General features: G+C 46.4%; 1 protein-coding gene across 1 annotated transcript in view; it reads right to left on the bottom strand.

The window, feature by feature from the left end:
• TYRP1 (tyrosinase related protein 1) overlaps positions 1-11958 on the bottom strand; it is a 92116-nt gene that overhangs the window by 14584 nt on the left and 65574 nt on the right. The gene's annotated exons all lie outside the window — the stretch shown is intronic.

Raw genomic sequence — 11958 nt, 5'->3', positions numbered from 1 at the left:
AGTAACAGTATAAAGGCTACACAGTTTCTGGGAAACATTTCAAAGGTGGCACACCCAGCATGTAGCAGAAAATGGCTTCTGCAGTCCTTTCCACTTGTATAGCTAAGCTAAAAAGTGAGAGGACTGCACCACTGGAAGACACTAATATAATTTTTTTCTAAATGTATTGTTCCTATCATGCTGGGTTCACTGAGGATCATCCTAATGTACCTGGTAACCTGTGATTCATGTCACCTAACCAGAACCTGTGAGTTCTGTTTCAGCTAAGTGGGCCCTCAAATATCTCTCTGCCTAACACAGGGGTTGGCAAAATATGGTCCGCGGGCCGAATGCAGCCAACATTTTAGAAAATTAATATTTATCTGGCCCTGGCTGCCTGCCACATGGCCCTTGAAGGCTTGCCTAAACTCAGTAAGTGGCCCTCTGCCCAAAATAATTGCCCGTCCCTGGCCTAACACCATCTGAAGCAGTCAAAAGTCAATTTTATGGGGCTACACAGATATTTCATCTTCCATATGTCTACAAGGGGCATTTTTGAAGGGTCAGCATTAAAAGGGCTTCCATTATGCTTTCTTCTATGAGCTTTTCCCTGTCTTCTCCTCTTCATTCTGCCTTGTCTCCTTCAAGGGCTAGAATTTCACTCTGGGCATGTGTCATTTTGGCCATACGGAAGATGAGTCTAACATCAGTGGGTGTGAAAGTAACCTAGGGACAGTAAAAATATTTTGAACTTTAGATTGAAACTAAACCTTAGTTTAATGAAGAAAAATGCATGTTTCTAGTAGTTCTAGTAGCAGACACATACAGGACATTACCTAGAAAAATCCTGGTGAACTCAAGGGGCTAAATCATGGCCCTCCGAGGAAGCCCAAGCAAAAGGACCATTGGAAAATACACATCAGATGGACTTGTCAGTGCCTACCCTGATGTTGAGGCAGGAAAAGGTCAGAAAAGTCCTTGACTTATTATAGCCACCTTCTTGTAGGTCACTGCTCAACTTTTGTCCTGCAATGTTGGTCCCAGATTCTCCCAGTATATACGGGGTGGGGGGGGAGTGTGGGAGTTTTGTTTTTCTCTTCCTGCCCCCTTACACGTCCTAAACATGAGCCATGGCATCCCACAGCTGCACCTGAACCCTGTTGCTCCTATGTGTCTGAGGTCTGATGCTGCCCAGACTCTATGCTCAACCTGTGATACTCCTGAGCCTCTGGAGGTGTTTGCTAACTGGAGCCCAGGAAGTGAAATTGCTGTGCCACATGCATGGACTCTTTGGGAATGCAAGCCACCCCTTGGCCCTACAGCATCATTACCAGTTCTATGCTGCTAACAACACCTCAGGCTGCCCTGGGAAAGCTTTGCCAATTGCATGCAGAGTGCTACTGGGGAGCCACTCAAGCTTTGTTATGGAACTAAGGCCAGACCAGACTCTGTTCCATTCTTTTGTAAGCCATTGTGGACTCAAGAAGGACCTACACCCTCAAAGGCAACCAGTGACAGCATTTCGGGTGGCAGGAGCAGCAGAAGGTGCATGGTGGCGCTGGTTTCTTCCGCTGTTTGGGGAGCGACCATGCCCCTATCTGTTATTATTGTTGTTGGAACCAAGACATGTCCACTACCAGGAGATGAACTGCAGTTGTCTTGGATTACACCAGCAGGCAAGAATATCACATAGTTCCTCGTGAACTGGGAACCGCTGAACTGGACATGACCCAAACCAGCAAGGTCCCCCAGACTGGATAGTTTCACTAAAGGGCACACACTGTGGCAAGCTCATGCCAACAATTTGGTTTAAATTCTACAGGCACATTGCCATTTCGGAGGGATTCCATGAGCCAGGATTGTACAGGGTGGAATTGGGCCGACAACAACAAAGAGTTTTAAATTTTAACCCCCTGATCACAAATCTCCCTCTCCTCCAACTTTTAAAAGCCCCAGTTTTGGGACCCATGTGTTAAAATTGGATCAACAGGAACAAGTGGTTCTTCAATCTGACTTCTCCGAAGGAGGTTCAAATCCACTTAGATGGTATGAATATCTCTCACATTGCACCTGTATGTGTTTCCTTGATTGGAACTAGCCATAAAGGTTGGAATGAATGGGTAAAAATGTGGCAGGGGGCCAACCATGTAAATATAGTAAAAAGGGAATTCAGTGATTGGATTGCACCAGTGGGAACCCGAGTTTCTTTAATTGATGCCACAAATATAGAAGTTCTTGCTAATAAACTGTGATATGCCACTGACAATATAGGGAAAATGGGAACCCCATTAATAGCATCTTTGAAACAGTTAAGTGAGGAACAGCAGTTAATAAGTGAGGTATTTCCTCAGTGGGGAGGACTCATAGAAGGGGATGAAGGGTTAAGGATGTCTTGTGTACAGTCCCTCTAAAATAATGTCTCATTGGCTTCAGCGTGTAAGCAAGCTCAGGCTCTCACCCAAAACATAATCATGGGAATGATTTGGCAAGCCATAGCGCAACAAATTCCCATGGAAGCAATCAACCTGATTCGGCCACATGTAACAGAGAAAGAATTAGCCCTCCAGCCCTGGTGGAGATTAGTTAATGCTTTGTACAATCACCACCAGCAGAACTTGCAGTTATTCCTGATAAGTGTGGCAGGCAAGGAAAATAGAATAATCCACACAGTAGTCCCACTGGGATTACAGATTGATGATAACTCAGTAATGTACTCCAGAGGTCATAACACTTGGGTCTGGCAGAAAGAGAATGTGTGGAACACAGTGAATGTAAGAGGGGGTAGAATAAAAGAAGGTTTGGGGTACATATGTGAAGACCTAGCATTGGAAGAACATGAGGAATGCTTCCCACAACCTGGGAATCAGTCTCATTGTTCCTTTGATGTTATCCAGGAAAGGGAATCTGTTATTGTTTATGTTGGTAAAGCATGCGTGTGTGTGTGAGAACAAGATGTAATAATGTATTGATGAATGGACATTGGATTCAACACATGGTGCCTTACATTAATCACTGCTTCTGTACTGTAACCACCATTGTTAGTTGTGATATTAAGTTTACTGTGCCTATATGGACCATACAGCATTTGAATGCCTACCCTGAGCTTTACATGGAGGTTTCCTCCATTTCACTGGGAATGGGTCTCTCTGCCATCAAGAAACTATTAACTCATCCTTCTTTACAAGCCGAACTGCAAAGGCTCAGAACTTTGGGAGAGAATGGCAACCTCGAGATTCAGCACAACAACCAAGAGATCTCTAGGCTGGCAGTCACAGTTAAAAACACCGGCCATCACTCCTGGTGGGAAGGTTTGCTTAGGTGGAACCCCAGTGCAACAGGTCTTTTGAATATCATGCTTCTCCCCATTGTGGTGATCATTGGTTTCCGAATTATACTAGCAATTGGTCTTTTTTCTGCTGGGTTGCTGGATGAAGTGTTTGATGCAGAGTCTGCAATGGATTGAAGATCAGATTCTGTACCAGGGAGGAAGGATGTGATGGGGATACTCACTCAATGCAAGCACTCCATCAACAGGGGGACTTGTTACCTGTCAGCTCTGTGTTCCTGGGGAACTCTGATGCAGTACCCAGCCTGTCTGACTCACGAAGGATCTCCCCTTCCTCTCCACCTCTGCTTGAACCAGAACTGATTAGAAGAAGGACTTACAAAAGGCAATGAAGATGCAGTGAGAGACACACCTAAACCCCTCCAGATAAGGGTGACAGAATTAAGGGAACTTCCGTAGTCCCATTTGCATCAGAGATGGGAAAGGGAGGCACCTCCATTAACATTCAGGATGTAGAACAGAGATTCCAAGGCACGGGCTGCACTGAACTCTGGGACCAGAGAAGCAGGGGAGCCCTGCATGATGGGGAATCTCTGCTCCAAATGATAATTAACCCACATCTGCACACACCCAGGTCAGCATTTATCAGACTATTTCTAGTGACGTTTTATTGGTACCCAAAACCTGCCTGTTTGAATTGTGAGATCCCTCAGTGTAACGCCACCCATAGCAAGGAGTGATCAGTTCCTATTATCCAGCAGATGAACCATCATTTACCCACAAACAAACCTAGTGTTCTCCCTTGAGCCATTGCTAGTTCTCTACAAAAAGCTCAAGTTTCTGTTCTGGTGGTTGGATCCAAACACTGCACCGGTTCCACTTCCTTGCCTGGAACACCTCCACTGATTGTGCTGAGGGCTCTGCCTGTCTGCAAGCTTCAGCAAACACCTGGGAACCTTGACCGATTCAAGCTTCACTGAGTGGTGAGACCCCCAACTCTCTCCCTCTCTCTCTCTTACTCCAGGCACAGCTTTCTAAACCTGATTTTTGCTGATCAAACTTGAGCTAGACTTCTCCAAATACCCAGTTAAAACTGTGTAATATTGTAACTGCTTTGTTTGTTTGTGTCTCCTTGTATGGCTATTACTACTAGTGTCATTATGCATTTCATATACCTGGCAATAAAATAACCTTTATGGTTAAGCTGGTTGCCGTACTCTTTCTGAACCTCATTTACTCTTCATTCTCCTCAACCTTCCCATTTGCTCTGCAGCAATGCTTCTTTTACCTACGCCACAGATCCCTGTAAAGCTCAAAAATCCTGTGGGGTTTGCTCATCAAGGGAGTTACTACCAGGAAAACTGTGACAAGAGATTGGGCAGTGCTGAGCCGGGGCATATGAGGGTGTCAACCTGGTAATGCTATTTGACCCAGCCTGGCTCAGATGTACTCTGTTCCTGTGCAGAGTTCAGGGTATATGAGGGTGTCAGTCTGGAAATGCTGAGTAACCCTGCCCACACAGATGTTCCTGTTAATCTGTGTGTGTGTGTGTGTTTGATTGACTTGGTGACTGGAGGAACCCAGTCCCATTGAAACTAAGTCCTGCAAGACTCTACTGGGGGTGAGGACTTGCAGAAAGGAGGGATAGAGCTCCATATAGAAACATCAGTGACACAAGCAGTGCATTGACAGAATTACAGAGACCCCAGAAATGTAGCTCAAATAAATGAGCACACCCCAAAGGGACAGGCAAATCTGGTAGCATCAGAGGAAGCCCAAGCAAAAGGACTGCTTAGAGGTATTACTTGGGGAATGTTTGTCTGGAAAAAGTTCCTCGTAGGGGTTGGCACAGTGATGAGTTCCTACATCACAGCATCAAAATGTGGATTTGGACAATAGATACATGTAGTTACAGAACTGTTGACTGCATCCACTCCATGCTCCCAAATCTCCCCTTAAAGGGCCTACGGAAGTAACTGCAGCCACAACTGCATTCTGTAATATTCAAGCCAGGCACAGCTCTTTTCATAGGCCTTCCCATGATGCTGTTGCACTAGGATCTTCCTGCTTCCCTCCTGTGTCTGGGTGGGTTTGAGCCTAGAGATAATTCTACTGCACTAATTTTCCACTGTTTTACTAATGGCTGCAAATACAGGAAGTTACAGCAGAGGGGTTTATAAAGTCACATCCCAGCTAACCCATGATAACTTCCCCATGTAGACCTGAACCAATTAGTTTTTCAACAGTAATGATAACAAATAGGCTCTTCTGCAGCAACTTATTTTAGCAGCTGCCTTTTTTGCCTGACCTGAAGAAAGTTGTGAAATACATGTAGTTTTATTTGTGCATGAATAGTGAGTAAGGCTGCCAGATATGCCCAAACTCAATTTGATGAATTATTTATTCAGCTGTCAATTAGATATTCACCATCCGATGGCACTTGCCAAGTGCCTAAGTAACTTTTCAGAATTATGCTGCAATCCAGAAAGGAATCATGCACACCTCAAACCTAGGTATTGCAACTCCTTAAAATGAGGCATCTGAGCCTATCAAGTGTTTCAAGGAAATAAGACTTAGGTATCTATGCTTCCTATAAATTTAATGAGGAATCTTAGGTATCTCCAAATGGTGACCAGCCAAAGACCTTTGCTGAGTGGGAATCTACCCTGAGCTAGCCAACAGGGAACACTAAGTGCAGCAGTGCAACTGAACTCCTATTTGTTTCTGCAGATTTGGGAGACTAGGGCATCAAAATACTGGCCACTGGTGTTCTCTCACCACCAACCTTGAGATTTTTTAATTCTCCACTATTCCCATAGTAAAAAATTAGATGAGAAGAAGAAATCATAAAAAGTGTGTGAGAGAGATTTTTACTTAAAAAGTAATCCTTTTTTTAAAGAAGAAAAGTAAGTTTTATGTGAAAGTGAAACTTTCACTTGCTAAACCAATCTCTTTTCCCATTTTCTAATTTTCCTTCTCTAGATGTTTTTATTGAAAAGGTAAGTAAGAGAAAGTATTTCTATTATCTTTTTTTCTAACCTAAATTGGAAGAAACACATGCAAGGATTAGGGAGAAAATTTGCTCCCAGGTCCCTGAAGCCCTGCAGTGGGCCCCTGCTACTACTGGGGGGAACTCCAGACTTCAGCTCCAGCTTCCAGCACCTGGCAGCCATCTTTAAAAACCATCCCAGCCGTCTGCCTCTGCCCAGCCTCATCCTTGCCCAGGAGCAGTGTGCCAAGCACAGGGGCAGCATATGGCAGCACTGTTCTTAGCCACTCTGCTTTCTTGTCCTATGGCTGCTCTGACCCCTGCCCCTGGCAGCAATGACCAGCACCCCGGGCTCCTGCTTATATAATAAGCTTCTCCAGGGTATTATTTAGATTTTAAATTTTGTAAAGAATAGTACTCAAGGACCAAATACTGAACGTCCTCACTTGGACAACTTTTCACTGACTTAAGGAGGGTATACCTATCTAAGACTTGAAGACATGGATCTGTAATAGGGCCTCATTTTTCTCCATTACAAAAGAGAACGAGAAAAGGGGAAGGGCCTTTTTTAGGGGACGATTCAGACTAGGAGGTCTTGCCTCCCATAACTATAAATAAAAGATTCCAGCTGTCAAAGACAGAAGTGTTTTGGTGGTGCAAGGCACAGGATTGCTTATTGGAAAAGTTTGGGCCCATGATATAGGAACTGTCAGCTGGGAAAGCGGTTGGAGCTGGTAGACACCTGCCTGTGAAGAAAGAGGCCTGAAGAAAGGCTAGGGCTAGTGAAAGCCAAACAGAGGGACTATGAATAGTACTGAAGAAAGGCTTACACTAGAAGGTGTCCAACAGAGAGACTGAGTGGGCCTAAGGGAAAGATGTGGGGCAGCTGTAAGTGAAGGCTACAGGTTGCATTTTGACAGTGACAGTGACACTGTAGAGCATTGGCTGGAGGCTATATGTTGTCTTCATGGGGCAAGACCCTCTCCCAGTGACCTGACCACTGACACAATAACAAGGAATAGCTGGTGAGTCTGATGGATAAGCTTAGGGAGGCGCTTTGAGTGAGGGCCATGTGGATGCTGGTGCTCTCTCATAGGGACCTTGAGCATTAGTAGTCTCATAATAATAAGCTGAGTATTTACAAAAGGAAACTGGAAACAAGCAACACCAAGTGCACAAAACACTAAAAACACTAACTCCCTGGAAGTTGTTGTTTAACTAGTTATTAATAGAATTTTCTTTCTTTTTTGGCCATTTATAATTAGCTTCTATTTGGCAAAGCACCAAAAAACAGCATAGAAAAATTATCGCAGTCTCATGCATCTAAAAACTCTGCCTCCAGAACTGAAGGATGCAATCTTTGAGCTCCAACTTGGTATTAAGGCCCATGTTACTGGATGCCCAAACTAGTATGATTCATGTAACCCACCCTCTCTGCCTCACACTGGAAGTGTAAGATTTAGGGAATAGCAGACATAAGCACATTCTTGGTGGTTATTCAGATTTTCCAACTGATCATTTCATGTTGCTCATAAACTTATTAGTTATGGCCATGTCTGGATAGCAAGTATTTTCTGCTCGGTTTCCTCTCTTTGAAACCCTACTTGTCAACCTTTGACTTTGCATGCTGCATCTGCATCCTGATCACAAACAGTTGCTGGATGCATCTACATGTGCAATTATGGCACTTGAATAACCTGTGGATCTTATTGCTCCACAGTTTATAGCTCCTGGGTGTGCTGTTTGAATGTGCACCAGGAACAATTAACCCTGAGGCAATAAACTCCTCAGTTTATTCAGGAGCAGCATGTGGAGCTCAGAGCAGCCTTGGCTGACAGGGAGCCCTTGGAGTCAGTCTGCCAGTCCAGGGCTGGTCCCCCAGGCTCAATGTGCTGTGGAGGGGCTGGCTGAGCATGAAAGAGCTTCAGTGTCGGGCTAGCTGGCAGGCACCCTCATGCCCCAGCCAGCTGGGCAGTGTCTACATGTGCGCTGCTCCATATTTTTTACACTGCAGCACAATAGTACTTGTATTTACAAGTACTAGCCTGCTGCGGAGTAACTTAGTTTAGTCCAGCCTAATAGGGACGCACATGTTGATGCTGAGATGTTTGCTGTGCACCTAATTAGTGAACTGTACAGTAAACATCTAGTGTAGATGTGTCCATTGGGTGTCTAACTAGTCCCTTGTGTTTGTCCTGATTTCTATATGTAATTAGTACCATCTGCAGTCTTTTAATTTACATGAAAAGTCAATGAGAATCAAATGGAAGTCTAAAGGATTTGTGGGTTTAATTATCTCAAAAGATCAAGCTATTCTAATAGCATTCAAGTATAGGAATTTAAATGTGGGCAAATATGTTCATGTAGATTTTCACCATGGGCCTTGGGTCTCCATTCTAAGGCAATCATCTAAACATTTCTCCATGACTATTATACAGACTCACTCATTAAATGGGTCTTCCTCCCCGAAAAATGTGTTGTCACTGAATTCAACGTTGATTGTTTCTTCTGCTTCACTGTTTTCAGTGCTCTTAGAGGGAGTAGTTCTCCAGTTAGAAAAAGAAGAGTAGATTTCATAGATTTCATAGACATTAGGACTGGAAGGGACCTCGGAAGATCATCGAGTCCAGCCCCCTGCCCAAAGGGCAGGAAGTCAGTTGGGGTCATAGGATCCCAGCAAGATAAGCATCCAGTTTGCTCTTGAAGGTGTTCAATGTAGGCGGTTGAACCACCTCCGGTGGCAGGCTGTTCCAGACCTTGGGGGCTCGGACAATAAAGAAATTCTTCTTTATGTCCAGCCTGAAAAGGTCTTGTAGTAGTTTATGACCGTTTGACCTAGTCGTCATCCCTTGGGGCGCTCTGGTGAACAAACGTTCCCCCAGATACTGGTGGTCACCCCTGATAAACTTATAGGTGACCATCAGATCACCCCTGAGCCTGTGCTTTTCCAGGCTAAAGAGCCCCTTGGTGACCCAAGACTTTTGACATTGCTTCTCGATCATTTTGACATTCATTATGAGTTTGAAGTATATCTAGTACAGGGGTGCCCAACCTTTTTGAATGTGGGGCCAGACCATGAACTTTTTATCACCCAGTGGGCCGATGAGCTATATTCATATTTTATCACCTCGCTGAAATAAGGCAAAGCTGGCATGAACCCCCACCTGTGCTCAGCTAGTGACAAACTACAGTAAATGATGTCCTAGATCAGCCATCCCAACAGCTGGGGCTTCCCTTCTGCCTGCTATGACCACCATTTGAAGGCAGCCCCAGAAGATATTTGACAGCTGTGTTAAAATACGTGACCAAACTGATGTAGCTGGTGCTCTCACACAGGCCAAGGGGCCACCTATGCTGCTGCTTCCCCAGGCCTTGCCCACATTAGCAACACTGCTGCCCAAAGTCTTGGCAGCGCTCGGGCAGATGCGGCTGGGGCCCAGCCAATGCGTGAGATGGGAGACGGCAGAACTGCAGGAGTGAAGCCAGTTCCCAGCCTGGCAGGGTCTCAGGCCTGGTCTGCTCAGGGTGGCTCCTGGCGGGGGAAGGCCTTGGGGGAACACGGGCTGCTCCACTCCTCTGTGCTTCCTTGGAGTGAAGGCATACGGCCCCTGGGAGGGTGCAGGCAGCCGCCATGGCAGGAGAGCAGCGCCCGGGCCCAGCTTCAGGGAGCAACAACTCCCCATCCCCACCAGGCTGCCCCTGAGCAGCACAGCCCTGCGAGCTGGCACTGCCTGAGGGGGGCCAGAGGGAGGTGGCTGCTGCATCACAGCCCCTCGCCTGCCTGCCCGCACGGCCCTGCTCACCATGGTGCCCGTCCGCCCACACATGCAGCTCCGGCGGCCTCAGTGCTGTGAGGCCAAAGCGTGGGGCCAGGCGGACACCTGCTCCTGCCGCCTCACCCCACAGAGGTCACACCAGGACCCCACCTGCCCAGGCCCCTCCAGGTTTGCCCTGCTGACTGCCGGTGCTGGGTGCCATGCCCTGTTCCCACCCCACCCTGCAGCCACCAAGCCCAGCGGGTCCCGGGAGGCAGGTGGGACACCAGGGGCAAGGGGCTGAGCCAGAGACAAGGAAAAGTGGGTGCTGCCCTCAGCTCTTCCCTTCAGGCATGGCTGGAGCAGCCCTGTGCCACACAGCCCTCAGGGTGGTGGTGGGACCCAGCTCATGTGACATGGGAGGTCACGTGAGCCCGGCCTCACGGGGGTTAGTAGCTCCTGTCCCCTCCCTGACCTGCCTGTCCTGAGCGAGGGACCTTGGGCCTCAGCAAACAGCTTGGCAGGCTGCATGGCAGCCCACAGGCAGTATGTTGGACAAGCCTGATCTGGTACATCTACCTGAACTTAATTGAAAGAACCAAGAGTATTTTATCTGTATACCTATGGCTTAAGTTCAGTTTAATAGCTTTGCTCCTGCTAAAAAAGACATCTTACCATCTCGAACTCCATTTAAATAAATAAATACTTATATTTTATTAAGAGATCAAAAATCTATAGATAAATCTCTGTCGCCATGAGCATCATAGGTGGATCTGGGAATTATTGGTGCTATTGGTTAGCTGAACTAGGTATGGTGATAGGAGATAGGTATGGAGTCCACTTCTGGGTCCACTGGGGAACACGCAGGGGACCCTCCCACCCCACCCCCTGGTTCAGTGACTGGTGCTTCCTGGGTCTGGAGGGGCACTGGGGTTCACCCCGTGGTCGATCACTGAGTTGGGGGAGGGGTGCAGGAGGATACCCTGAACGCTTGGTGGCGGACCCGGAAGTGGACCGGAAGTACTTCTGGTCCACTTCCAGGTCCACCACCGAGCATGCAGGGGGCCTCCCCATGCTTGTCTGGGATACTTCATCCCCCCCACCATCTCAGCATTCACAAGCCATGCCTGGTACCTCGAGGTATGTAGAAAAAACACTTAAAGCTGTGTCTATGTCCGAATCATTGATTCTCTGAATCAGCACTGAATCTTCAGATTCGGATTCGAGTGAATCAAATCAGGACAGTCATCCAAACCAATGAATTGGAACACTGTCCCCCTGATTTGGGACGAATCCAAATTCAAATCGAATACGGCCCATTTTGCCCACCCCTAGGAACAACTGAATTTACAGTACTTAAATGTAATTAATTGACTATATACAAAATTCACAACTATAATTCAACAATTCATTTAGGACCGGTAGCACAGTTTATTAATCTAGCTGAACCACAAATGCATTGCTTTAACAATCCTGTCAGGAAGAAAGAGTGATTAATCTTGAACTGAGGGATCTAGTCTCCAAATCAAAGGATCTAGTCTCCAAATCAAGGGAGGGGTGATACTCTGTAGTTGGGGCTTGAACAGAGAGACAATACTTCAACTCTGTGAGCTGCCAGACTGCTGCAGATACAACACCCTCAGGACACCAGGCTTCAAGAAGGCCTAGTTTACTGGACAGCCAGAATGTCAGGATAGGTTGTCCTACCACTCATCCTCACATACCTTCTCGTCACTATTCTTCACATACTCTGTTACAGACTCACACACACATACACACACCCAGACTCAAACTCTCTCTTACACACTATCACAGACTCTGCCTCACCCGCCTCAGATGCCGTCTCCTTTTAAGAGTATCAGACAGACCATTCCTGCCAATCACCCATTATCCAATCATTATCTCAAGAAAGTCATCAATCAATATGCAGACCAATCATCTCTCATTAC

This window comes from Alligator sinensis, unplaced genomic scaffold, assembly GCF_000455745.1.
Source record: "Alligator sinensis unplaced genomic scaffold, ASM45574v1 scaffold798_1, whole genome shotgun sequence".
Taxonomy (NCBI): domain Eukaryota; kingdom Metazoa; phylum Chordata; order Crocodylia; family Alligatoridae; genus Alligator; species Alligator sinensis.
The sequence above is the reverse complement of the archived record's forward strand: the minus strand, read 5'-3'. Positions and strand labels throughout refer to the sequence as shown.